This window comes from Artibeus jamaicensis, unplaced genomic scaffold (assembly GCF_021234435.1).
Source record: "Artibeus jamaicensis isolate MK-2021 breed Jamaican fruit bat unplaced genomic scaffold, CSHL_Jam_final contig_464, whole genome shotgun sequence".
NCBI classification, from domain to species: Eukaryota; Metazoa; Chordata; class Mammalia; order Chiroptera; family Phyllostomidae; genus Artibeus; species Artibeus jamaicensis.
Window position 1 is genome coordinate 6,600,959 of NW_026521842.1, and position 12,024 is coordinate 6,612,982.

Sequence of the window (12,024 nt, forward strand, 5' to 3'; positions counted from 1 at the left end):
ACACCAATTCACAGACTGAGAGTACAAGAAGGAATAAAATATTTTCATATCTTTTTCCAGAGGAAGGTTTCTCTCAGTTTCCTGGGACTCAACATTGTCAGACTAACAATGTTTTTTTCTGTTGTGCTCCTTTGGGCTTATATTTAGTCCAAGTTCTCAGAAGCTGACAACTGGCTCTTTTAAAGTTATACTTTCTGGAGATAATGTGCATTTTTGTCTTTTTCTGTGTCTTCATTGATATTTTAGTAGAAATTTGGGAGGTCATGTATCAGCAGCAACCAGCCTGACACCATTTTAAACTGAAATCCAGTGGACATTTATGAGCTACAAATGTTAACTTCATGAGATTTTCTTCCAGTCAAGTGCTTCTCTCCTTCCCATTACACATATTTGGGTAGCACAAATGGGTGAATTCATGAGAAGCAGAAAATGATTCATTCCATTTCAATTTTGACTATGACAATTGTAAAGCCAGGCTTGTGTCCTACATGCCAACCTTCCTAGTGCACAGTCCACTTTTTCCTATGTTAGTTGTCTCATTCCATAAGCATCCTTTGGTTAGCAGTGTCAAAACAGCACCAGGTGTAAACCTTAGTGCAGCTACCCAACTTCTTGAGTTCTGGCTAAGAGAAGAATTCAGAACCAAGACTCAAATTATAAGAGAAAATTTATTTAGAAAGTCAAAGAGGTGGAAGAAGTGAGTCATAGAAGAAATGGGTCAGAAAACAAGTTATAGCAAAAGAAGGGCCTTTGGAGCTTAGGAGAGAAAGAGAGATACACACCTTGAGAAACAAGAGAGGGAAGAGAGATTTGACCGGGAGAGAGAGAGAGAGAGAGAGAGAGAGAGAGAGAGAGAGAGAGAATGCCTTGGGAAAGTAGGGGTGGGGAAAGACATGGGCATGCTCCATAGATACAGCCGCTCATGAGATTTTTGTGTAGAGGACACATGTGCCAGAGCTGAAAGAGCAAAGGTGCAAGGTCTGCTTCTAGTTTGCACTTGGATGTGTGACAAGTTACTTAATGTAATAAAAAGAGCAGAGTTATTAAAAAACGATCCCTGAGGCTCACCCTGGACAAGCAACTAGCTAAAACCTGAGGTGAATGGGTGGATGGGTAAGCCACTTCTCCATGCTAGAGGTTCCACTCAAGCATAGCTCCCCATGGGGCCAATGCATCCTGACCCCATGCAGCATCACATTGCATGGGCCCTAGGGTGAGTGTTATGCTGGAGGCAGATTCTACTGCCAATTGTTAAATACTCAATAATTTTGCAAATCAGTACCATGACATTGGCCACTGTGGGAGTATTTATACCAAAGAAGGTAGCAAACACTATATAATAAATCAGGGCTCTCCTTGCCCCTAAGAGCTAGTTTCCCAGTATACTTGTGCCTGAAGCATCTGCTTTTGAGCATCTAGAATCTAGACAACTCCTATAAATCTGGGTACCTGCACTTAGGCTGCCATACACTCCAGGAGTTTGATCATCCATCCACTGACAGGGTTATATTTGATCTGGCCGACTAAGAAGGAAGCACCCTGGGATCAGAGTGCCTTTCCCGGAAAACCCATACCATGTATTCAGCCATCTGTACAGGCCTGGGCACACCTGTTTGATGGATGATGGGGAATGGGGGGCAGTGCTTCCCATTTTTAGCTGACCCCTGGCTTACACATATCCTTTTTTTCCAATGAAGCCTATTCCTTAACCCACACCATGTGCTATTTTGAAATCCATTTGGAGCCGTGGTATATGGCTGGTGGCAATGTAGAAGGGACTAAACTTCTATTAACAACTCAATTTGTATCACAAGTAGACTGACCTGCATGGTGTTCTAGCCTCAGCTTTCTCAAGAGCACAATGAAAATATAATATTGGTTTCTGAGAGTGTGTACTAGACAAATGATGATTCATGTGAGTACACTATGCAAACAGCAAAGACCCATGGAAAATGCGCATTTGATACAGGGTGCAGCTGGGGGGGCCCCAAAAAAAAAGATTTGGAATGGTGTCCAGAATTCAAAGTGTATAGGAATATTGGAGAGACATATACGATGTCCTCACACCTCCCCCCAGGGGGAAGAAACAGATAGAACCAGGGCCATTGAGAGCTGTTTTGCATAGCAATAGTTTTGCAGCTAACCTCTGGAATGATTACTTAACATATCTATAACCTTTAACTGGTTTCATAGATATGTTAAATAGCAGTGGCCAAGTTTGGAGCCAGGGAGAGGGAGTAGCGGGGACTGAGGATGGTAACGAGGCGGCCGCTGTGTGAGAGCTTGGAAAAGACTGGCTCCTGGACATGAGGGGAGAACTGCCCAGGTGAGGGGAGAGCCACGCAGTTTCAGCAGAGTGAGGACCCCCTCTTGGTGAGGTGAAAGAGGGAGCCACGTGGTTTTGGCAGGGTGCGGACCCCCTCTTTCCCAGGTGAAAAGTAAAAACCACGCAGCTTTGCCTGAATGGAGATCCCTGCAGCCAGGTGAAGAAGAAAGCCACATGCTTTTGGTGGAGTGCGGACTCCTGCAGCTTTGGTAGAAGAGGCCCACGTGGCTTTGGGGTGCCCCCTTTGGCCGCGTGGCCTGGAAAAGCAAGAGAGACTTTGACTGGAACTGGGTACAAAGGACTCTTGCCAGTGGACCATGAGAGGGTACCACAGTACTTTGGATTAACTCGAGATCCTGCCTGCACGGTGACACAGCTGACGGTGCCAGAGGCCTGAAAAAGGGACGTGTGCTCTTTTCCTGATTTACGGTACCCGGAGTTGGGACAGTGGGAGAAGGGAGTGCTGTGTGGGTGTAGGTGTACAACCTAAAGGACTCTGATATATTAGTGGAGGCATTAGGCCTGAATAGCATTAAATAAACATTTTGTTTCCTTTTCACAAATCTCTGGCTTTAAGAGATGTCTTTCCAATTGGCGGCGGACCGAAGAGCCCAGTAGATATTAGTATTTTGTTTTTGGGAGGGGCCCCTGTTGTATAGCAGTTTTGGGCAACCCTAGGTGGGCCAAATATTGTATTGCCCCTCCCTCAGACCTCTTGTTCGGTAACACATTCACATATGTTCTGGTGGTGATCGTTGATCTGGACTTGAAGAGTTTTAGGTTTCATATCAGCATGGCCACTCTCTTGGGCAAATTACTGAATTTCTGTTCATTTCAGCTTCTCCATTTGAGAAACGGGTACAGTACTTTATAGGGCTGTTATAAGAACTAAAGGGAACAACAGGGAAAGCCATGTCTGGCTAAGATCCTGACACTCATTGGATGTTGAAGGTTTTAGTTGAATTTGAAAACTCCCCAACTCTAACTTCTAGGGTGCTAATTCACACCGAAATGCCAGAACTTTTAATGTTCACAAAAAATTAAACATAAATTTAGTCTGGGCCAAATGCATATAACAATAAAGCTTTGGGAAACTTTCAAATTGAGAGCTGAAAGAATAATAAACTCAGGGCTGAAAATATTGCTTTCTCCATAGGCTCAGTTGCCTTTATTTGCTAGATGTATATCATGGAGGTCATTTTTGCATTTATATGTATTTGGTAAAATACCAAAACAACTCAATTATGTTGTATCCTTAATTAAACTTGTGGAAAAGAAGGCAACACTTGGTAATGATGAGGATAAGCTTTTATTAGACTCAGTCAAAATAAGTTAGAATTAACTCTGTTTAGTTGTGAATAAAGATAAAATTTTTATTTTTTAATTTAAGTGAATTTTAAATGTCATTGTCTGTATAAGCAAATCCAAAAATATAAGGTCTTTCTTTTCTTTTCTTTTCTCTTCACCTCTCTCTCTCTCTCTCTCTCTCTCTCTCTCTCCTGCCACAGACACACATATAACCCACCAACATCGAATTTATCATATCTGCTAAGGATGCTTCTATGACCTGACATAATGGTTGACTGTCCAGCAACTTATCTGGCAGCCCCACTGCCACTGTGGAAAATTAAAATTTATAGGAAATATCCAGACTGACCATATAATGGTCTGTTAATTTCACTTTAACAACAAATCAGGCTACAATCCTTTAATTAACCAGTAACCAGTAAATGCCTCATCCAACCAACCATAGACCTGGTTAGAATTCAAGTCAAAGAATATCTGAGGCCCTACTGTGTGTTAGGTACCATATTGAATCACTGCACTTGATGAATTACAGTTAATGGGAAGATAAAAATATAACAGAAATTAAGTTGCTGCTAAAAATATGTTGTATAATCAAAGAAATATAAAGCATGTATCAAGGAGATCAAATAAAAATCCCATAGTGGAGACTATCAAAAATAAGCTTAACCCAGCAATGCTAATAGAAATATAATGCAATGCATATAATTTTTAATTTCCTGGTACCCACATTAAAAAAGTAAAAAGAAACACATGAGATTAATATTAATTATACTGTAGGAGGGTGCAGCCAGGGCCCCCCCAAAAGAAGGCTTTGTAATGGGGTCCAAAACTCAGGGTGTCCAGGAAATATTAAAAATATGGATGTCCTCATCCCCACAAGTCTGAGCTGGGGGGATGGGATACATGGAGCAGGACTATTGAGTTGTTTCTCATAGCAACAGTTTCACAGGCAATCTCTAGAATGGTCATTTAACATACCTATAACCTTTATGAGCCAGCGAGAAGGGAATGACTTTCACCCAAGATGTAACTGGGAGGCAACTCCCAGAGTCCGGTTACAGCACCTGAGTGAGAGCTTACAGATGATTGGCTCCACGCCATGGGGCCCCCTGCCTAGACTCACTATAGCAGCCCAGTAAAACTGGAAGGATATGGGAGTTCTGGCAAGTGTAGCCGATTGTGGGAGGAGTCGAAAATGGGGCTGCAGAGGAAGATCGGCACAGGGATTTAAATGTGGACGCAGCAGCCATTGAAGAGAGAACCAAGTGCTTTTGGCTAGAATGGGGCCTCCAGCAGCCATGTGAGAGAGAATCACCATGTAGCTTTAGCAAAGAGAACCATACAGGTTTGGCCAGAGTGGGGGGACCATCCCCCCACCACAGCCATTAGTAGAACCATCATGCAGCTTTAGCAGAGAACCACCAGTTGGCTTTTAGCAAACAATCACCATGTGGCTTTCTATTTCTTTTTCTGAGATATGGTACCTTGAACTGGGCACAGAGGGAAAGAAGGACTGTTTGTGTTTGTAGGTGTTTTAAGGGACTTTGGGATTTTGATGAAGACATTAAGCCATTACTTTTAAGTCTGTATAACTTGAATAAATAATTTCTTCCCTTTTCACCAATCTCTTAACATGGAGAGCTATAATTCTCTGGCAAAGGGAAAGGTGAACCTAGTACAGGGGGATCCCAGGAGAAGGGGGGTCAACTAGGGAACATTGCAGGACTCTCCCTTCCCTGGCAGCCAATCAGGAAAAATGATGGGAGACCACATGTGCAGTAGCTTTAAAGTAATACAACTACTTGTACACGCACAGTAAAAGCTCACCAAAACTAGCCAGGAAGGATCTGCCCTATAAGAATAGACTCCCTCCAGCCCATGAGGTCAATCTCTGCTTGGAGTTGGCCTGCTCCCATGTTCTCTGCTATAAACTCTGGGTGTTTGGTTCAATTCTTTGTCCCGATCACTAAGAACCTGGTTACCTATGCCTACCTGTGACAATACCAACACAAAGTATGTTTATTTCAATGTGACAGCAATATAAAAATTATTAGTCAAAGAATGGACATAGACAATGGTGTGGGGAATGAGTATGGAAGTGGGGGTGGACTGGGAGGAGGGGGTGAAGGGAAAAATGGGACTGTATTAGCATAAACAATAAAAAAGATACTTTCTATATTTCTGTGAGTGTTTACTAAGTTTTTGAAATCCTGTGTGTATATCAATCACACACCTTAATTTGGACATAATATTTTCAGCAAAAATGTTTGACCTGTATTTAGCCCTGTATAAGCAGATTAAAATTTACAGTTGAAAAGTAGATTCATGAGCCAAGTTGTTCCAATAATTGGATCAAATAGCAGTTTTTAAGTTAAATTTAAATGAGCTTCTCAATTGCACTAGCCACATTTCAAATGCTCAATAGCCACATGGTAGCTAGTGGCTACCATATTGGACAGTGTAGACACAGAACTTTATGCAATGGCACAAATGTCCCATTGGACAGTGCAGCCTTAGAATGGAAACAGGGCAGCCATGGGGAGTGAGGAGGAAGAGGGTGTGTCGGAGAAGAGGGAAGAGTTCAAAATCAGGGGAATAAGAAGGGCATAGGTATAATTGGGATTGCTGAATCTAGAAATAAATTCTGCTGTTCATTTTACCATGAATTTTTGAGTTTTGAGCTTCTGCACATGTTAGGTCCCTTATATTCAAATTTTTCTTCTAAACACTACTCAATGGTTAAGTTTTAGTTATTGAATAAAACTGCTAGTTGTTTTAAAATGGGGAAATTAAATTTCTGAAAGGAGGCATGTTAGATTTGGATAAGAGCTATGAATTGATGGATTTTAAAAGAGGTGGAGGGCTGACAGTGATTCCATAAAACAAATCAGACAATAAGATGGAGCAAGGGACACTGGGCCTGCATTTCTGTAGGCAGGTGAGCCTGACTGGGGCTGGGGATCAGTATCAAGTTTCTGGCCCAGCCTCTGGGGAAACAGATCAGCACCTAGGGATTCTCAAAGTGATGCAAATGACCAGTACATAGAGTAAACAAGTTTAATTCTAATACTATCAGGTCCCTTAGCATCTATTTGCATAAGTGGGCATAAATGAGAGGTATGCAATACTTGGATGTGGGGAGACCTCTAATCATAGATCCAGAACTCTGAGGAATATTTAGCAACCGCCATAAATTGCCCTTGTGTCTGACTGACATTCATGACGCAATCAAAGCTGAGCCCTGGTTCAGTGGTTTTCATAGCTTGGTCTAATGCTGATTCTTGATCTATGTTGATTCTTTACAAAGAGCACATGGTTCAATTATATATTTCTTCCATTCTGGGTTAAAGATGTCCTTCTAAAGGCCCATTCAACCAATTTATGGGGCATATAAAAAAAAGGATTTTCAGTAAAACATACGTTCATTGGTCTTGATGAAAAAGGTTTGTGATGAAAGTAGAATCTCTAATAAGCATTTCATAAATGACTTGTCTTTCAAACTTAATATAAAACAGAATAAAATACGTCTCCTAAGACCTCTTTGCTTCCTCACAGATTTAAAGTCCCCTGCTCTCAATCAATCGGGTCCAAGAACTCAAAATTCTCTAAAGATGCAATCAAATATTTATCAGTAAAAGTTGGTAAAACTGAGAAATTATTTATGGCCCAAATTTTGAAGTAGTCACACTGAAGGAGGAATAAGACAGCATGTGCTGGGAAGTGCGCACTTCTAACAGAGGCCCACACTCCTAGACGGGTCCTGCCTGCTGTCTGGAATTCAAAACCAGGAAGGAAATCACAGGTTTGAGGGTGTGTTCACGACTGGGTGTTTTATCCTCTTTTCAGAAACATTCAGAGATATAATGGGAAAGCAGCCCCCAAATTCTAGTAATTTAGCTTCTTACCAACCAATTTATTTGGCAGATGCATGAATTATGCATCAGTCAAAACTGTGTCTAATCCCTAGAGTGGCCTGCATGCCTCTCTGTGAATATACAATTCTACAAGGCACAACCCTTAACTGGGAAAACACACCACAGAGGGCTCATTCCCTAAAGCAACTTGCTTGATGTCTTTACCCTTTCGTTAAGGGCCTCCTTTCTTTTAAAGAAATCAGGTTGTAATAAAATATGACAAGAAAGGAAAGAAAGAAAGAAAGAAAGAAAGAAAGAAAGAAAGAAAGAAAGAAAGAAAGAAAGAAAGAAAGAGAGAGAGAGAGAGATACTTAGTTTCCATTTATCCCCCCAAGTACAAAACAAACAAAAAAAGTGCCTTTGGGTCACCACGCAAACTCTTGTGTTGTTTATGATAATTTTATATTTAGCTAAACTTAATTTTTCTAGCATTGTATTATGAAATTCCTAAACACAGAAGAAAATAAAAAAATAGAAGTTTATAGTGATCTACTATTCTCCCATCACCTAGAGTCTACCATTAACAATCTACTATACTTGTTTTATCAAACATTTATTTGTTGATGCATCCTCCTGCAGTCCAGATTATTTTTTGGTTTCAAAGAATTACATTCCATCGTAATGCTGTTTTAAGAAGAAAAATTGTCAGCGAGTATGTTTCATTCAACAAAAGAGAATTCTCAGACTGCACCTAGCAGCCCGGAGCATACCCATCAAGGACACAGACTGAAATCTCAAAGAGCTGTCACAAAGCTTGTCTCTTGTCTGGGGACTGTGTGACTTTGGACAGGTTCCTCTGAGTGTCATTACTCTCATTTGGCACATTGGAAGATAATCCCCACAGGGTTGCTATTATGAGAATTAAACATAATAGATGAAAAATGCTTACGATTTACAGTACTGGACAAACAATGAATTTGTGATGATTTTTTTCCCCTCTGTAATCTTACGAGATCAAGCACTTTGTCTGGTTCCTTTTGTCATTAAAACCCCAGCCTCTAGCACAGTACCTTGTAAACAGCAGACACTGAATGTATGATTGTTGATATGAATTGAGTTGAATTTCAGAGATTTTCTCTCTTGGGATGTAGCAAGTACTTATTGATGGAGAGAGGCAAACACAGTTGGCTTCAAAGGAGTGAGACACAACAAAAGTAGTTCAGGAAATGAAGTGGGAGCACAGGATAAGATAAAGAGAAAACCTGGCCTGCAAAGAAAAAGTATTTACACTGAGTTTAGTGATGGAGTGGAAGTGCCCTCTCCTGTCCCTCAGAGCTCACCTTTTCAATGCACACCACCGGCTTCCAGCTGCCACAGGCTTGCTGCATGAAGGCTCTCCCAGAAGCTTCAGAAGACCATTGTGCCTGTGTACAGAGCTCAGGGCAAGCCGAATGCACTGATGGGTCCACGCTTCTAGGACTGGCCCTCAACTAACAGCTGGTGGGGTTGGCACGTAAATATCTAGGCTCCCTTCCCCATGGAGTAGGTAACCCTAACAGTGTACCATTTCCTAGTGTTTCTCTATGGGATTACAATCCAGTCACTCAGAGTGGTAGCTATCTTGATAAACGAGTTTCCCAAGTGGCTGCTCCCCTTCCCTTCTCACTTCATCACCCCCTTACCAGCATTCTCTTTATGTCCTAAACAACAAACCTGCATTTGAATCCTTGTCTCAGCAAACTCAAAGTAAGGAAAGTGTCTTTATTTTTATAACCACAGAATTTCTTCAAATGGAATGCTACACTGAAGTCTGATTTAGAGTGGCCCTCGCTCAGGTAATTTGGGTGGATGGGTTTTACGAAGGGGCCAGAGCCTTCTCTCTTTGGTCTCCTTTCCCTTCTCCCTACATCCCCAGCAGTCACTGAAGATAACCTATAAGCTCTCATAGCTCTGCAGAGCAATGCTTACCAGCTACTGGTGAAGTTTATGATGATAAAAGATATAAAGAAAAGAATAAGATGAATGAATAAAATCAAGAAAGCACAAAATGTAAGTTTCTTCAAAGGCATAAAGAGCATAGAAAAACAAGTAGTTTTTGAAAGGCAGTGCAATTATTCTGCAAAAACCATCTGGAGTTTTGGGAGCTTTCACACATTACAATGTTAGTAGACTGTCACATTTAGGAAAACAGTTCCTCTGTAGAGAATCCAGGCTGAGGGATTCTCAGTGGGCCGTACACAAAGCACAAAGGAGAGATGAGTCCTCAGCTTGGAAACAAAATTTGTTAAGAAACAATGCAGAATAATTTCTCTAGTTAGCTGTATAGTTATTGACCCATTGTATATCTCAAGGAAAGAGGATTATGACGATTATCTAAATATACTTAGGGGGATGAACATGTGTGAAAGAAGGAAGCTTTAGGCTGATCACATAATTTAATGTCCACATCTGAGCATGTTTAAGAGGAAAGGTGGTGCTAACAATAATCATGCAAGGACAACCAATTCTCCAAGCAGCTGAGATATATGATTACCCTTGTCACAACCTAATTAATAGAACTAAAACTCCAATACTGAAATTATTATATATCAGTGATAGACAGCAGAGGAGAACATATTTTAGATCAGACCTCTGTAAACTTGAGTGTGCAGCAGAATCACCTGAAAGGTGTGCCCAAAGAGATTCATGACTTCATTCGGAGAGTTTCTGGCTCAGGGGGCTTGGGGTGGGACCCCAGAATATACAATTCCAGTAAGCAATCAGGTGATGCTCTGATGCTGCTGCTTCATACTCTTGAACAAGGGCTGCTTTAGATCAGCAGTGCTCAGCCTTGGTTGTACATTAGCAATTATGTGAGATCTTTTAAAAACATGGATGCTTTGTCCTCAGCCCCCGGACAACTGAATCAGTCTCTGGGGGTGGAGACTGACATCTGTATTTTCACTGCTCCAGTGATTCTGATGCCCAGTGAAGGCTGAGAACTCTAGGCTTAATGAACAGGGCTACAACTAGGCTACAACTTCTGTCTTTGAAACTGTTTGGGGTCAGAACCTTACAGACTTGAGGACTCTGGTCCCTTGGCAATTGCCATTGTTGGCTTCAGGGCTAGTGAAGTCCTGAAAATTACACAAAACCATCAGAGTGGCTGGCGCTGTCAGAAGGGGCCAGGCTCATCAGCCCCACCCTGTCCACTCTGAGCAGTTCTGCTTCTCTTTACATTATATCCTCACCTCTGGCAAGGTTTTGCTTAAAGAAACACATCTGGCACAGCGGTAGTTGAAAATTATACAGTGATTACAAGGACACTGGATAATCAAGGTTTCTAATTTCTAATATAAGTAGTATTGATTTCTAGTAGTCCAAGTCACCCTCACATCTCCAGATTACTATAAACACTCTTCTTAGCCCATCTCTTTGTGTCCACTCTTCTCTCCTACTCAACTCCGCTCCTACAATTTTTTCCCTACAAATCAGCCAGAAGGACCTTTCAAAACACACACACACATGCACACACATTGAAAAGGCCTTCTAAGGGTTTCTTGCTGCATGCACGATGAAACCTCACCCCTCACTATGGCCCCAGGATTTCAGTTCTTACCACTCTCTTCTTTGCCCACTGCATTGTAGACAACTGGGCATTTTGCTCCTAAAATATACTCCATTCTTTCCCATCTCCAGGCCTTTTCATGTGCAGTTCTCTCTGCCAAAAATGCGGTTTACCCAGATATTCCCATGGCTGTCTCTTTCTCATCCTTCCAATCTCCACTCAAATGTCAGTAACTCCAACCGGCCTTCCAGCCATCTGTGTAAAGATTCCTTCTTCCCTCTACTGCCATTTACTTATTTCCATATCACCTCGTTTCTGTTTTTCACAGCATTTGTTATCTTCCACAGTTTTTTTGTTTATATATTTACTCCTTGGGATATCTGTCTCCTCACTACAATACAAGCTCTGTCACAATAAGGGCTTGCATGCTTGTTCACACCTATATGTATTCAGCCCAAATCCTGGAGTCCAGCACATAACAGGTGCTTCTTATTTACTTACTGAATGAGTAAATAGTCCAATAACCCCAGTCATGAGATCATTCATTCAACCAAGCACTATTGTTCAAATTTCAAGTTTACTAAAAATAAAAACTGTTTAAAATAGAAGTTGATTCTCCACGTTGACTCTTCTACAAGGAAAGAACATGTTCACCAGGCAGTGGCAGTATTTCTGTTGATTTAGCAGTGACTTTCTTCTTGTTGTTTTGATTTATGCAACACTGTTTTCTGGCTCTGGTTAGTATGATTTAGTTTCTTTGATCTGGTTCCTTTGATCTGAGTTTTTAGAAACTGACCCAGTGCTGCTCCTGAAATAACAGTGTTGAAAACTAGGGTCTAAATTAAAAGACCACATATCATCATACTGATAGAGTAAGGGAGCTTATCTGGATGGTTGCCCTGATGTTATCTATAAAAGCAGTGAGTCTGTTTCTAACCAATGACATCCTTCTGACACAACTTCAGCATCATTATCTACCAGGCAGATCT

At 41.3% G+C, this 12,024-nt stretch overlaps 1 protein-coding gene across 1 annotated transcript in view; it reads right to left on the reverse strand.

Annotated features, from left to right (window-relative positions):
- CDH13 (cadherin 13) overlaps positions 1 to 12,024 on the reverse strand; it is a 1,059,406-nt gene that overhangs the window by 582,969 nt on the left and 464,413 nt on the right. The gene's annotated exons all lie outside the window — the stretch shown is intronic.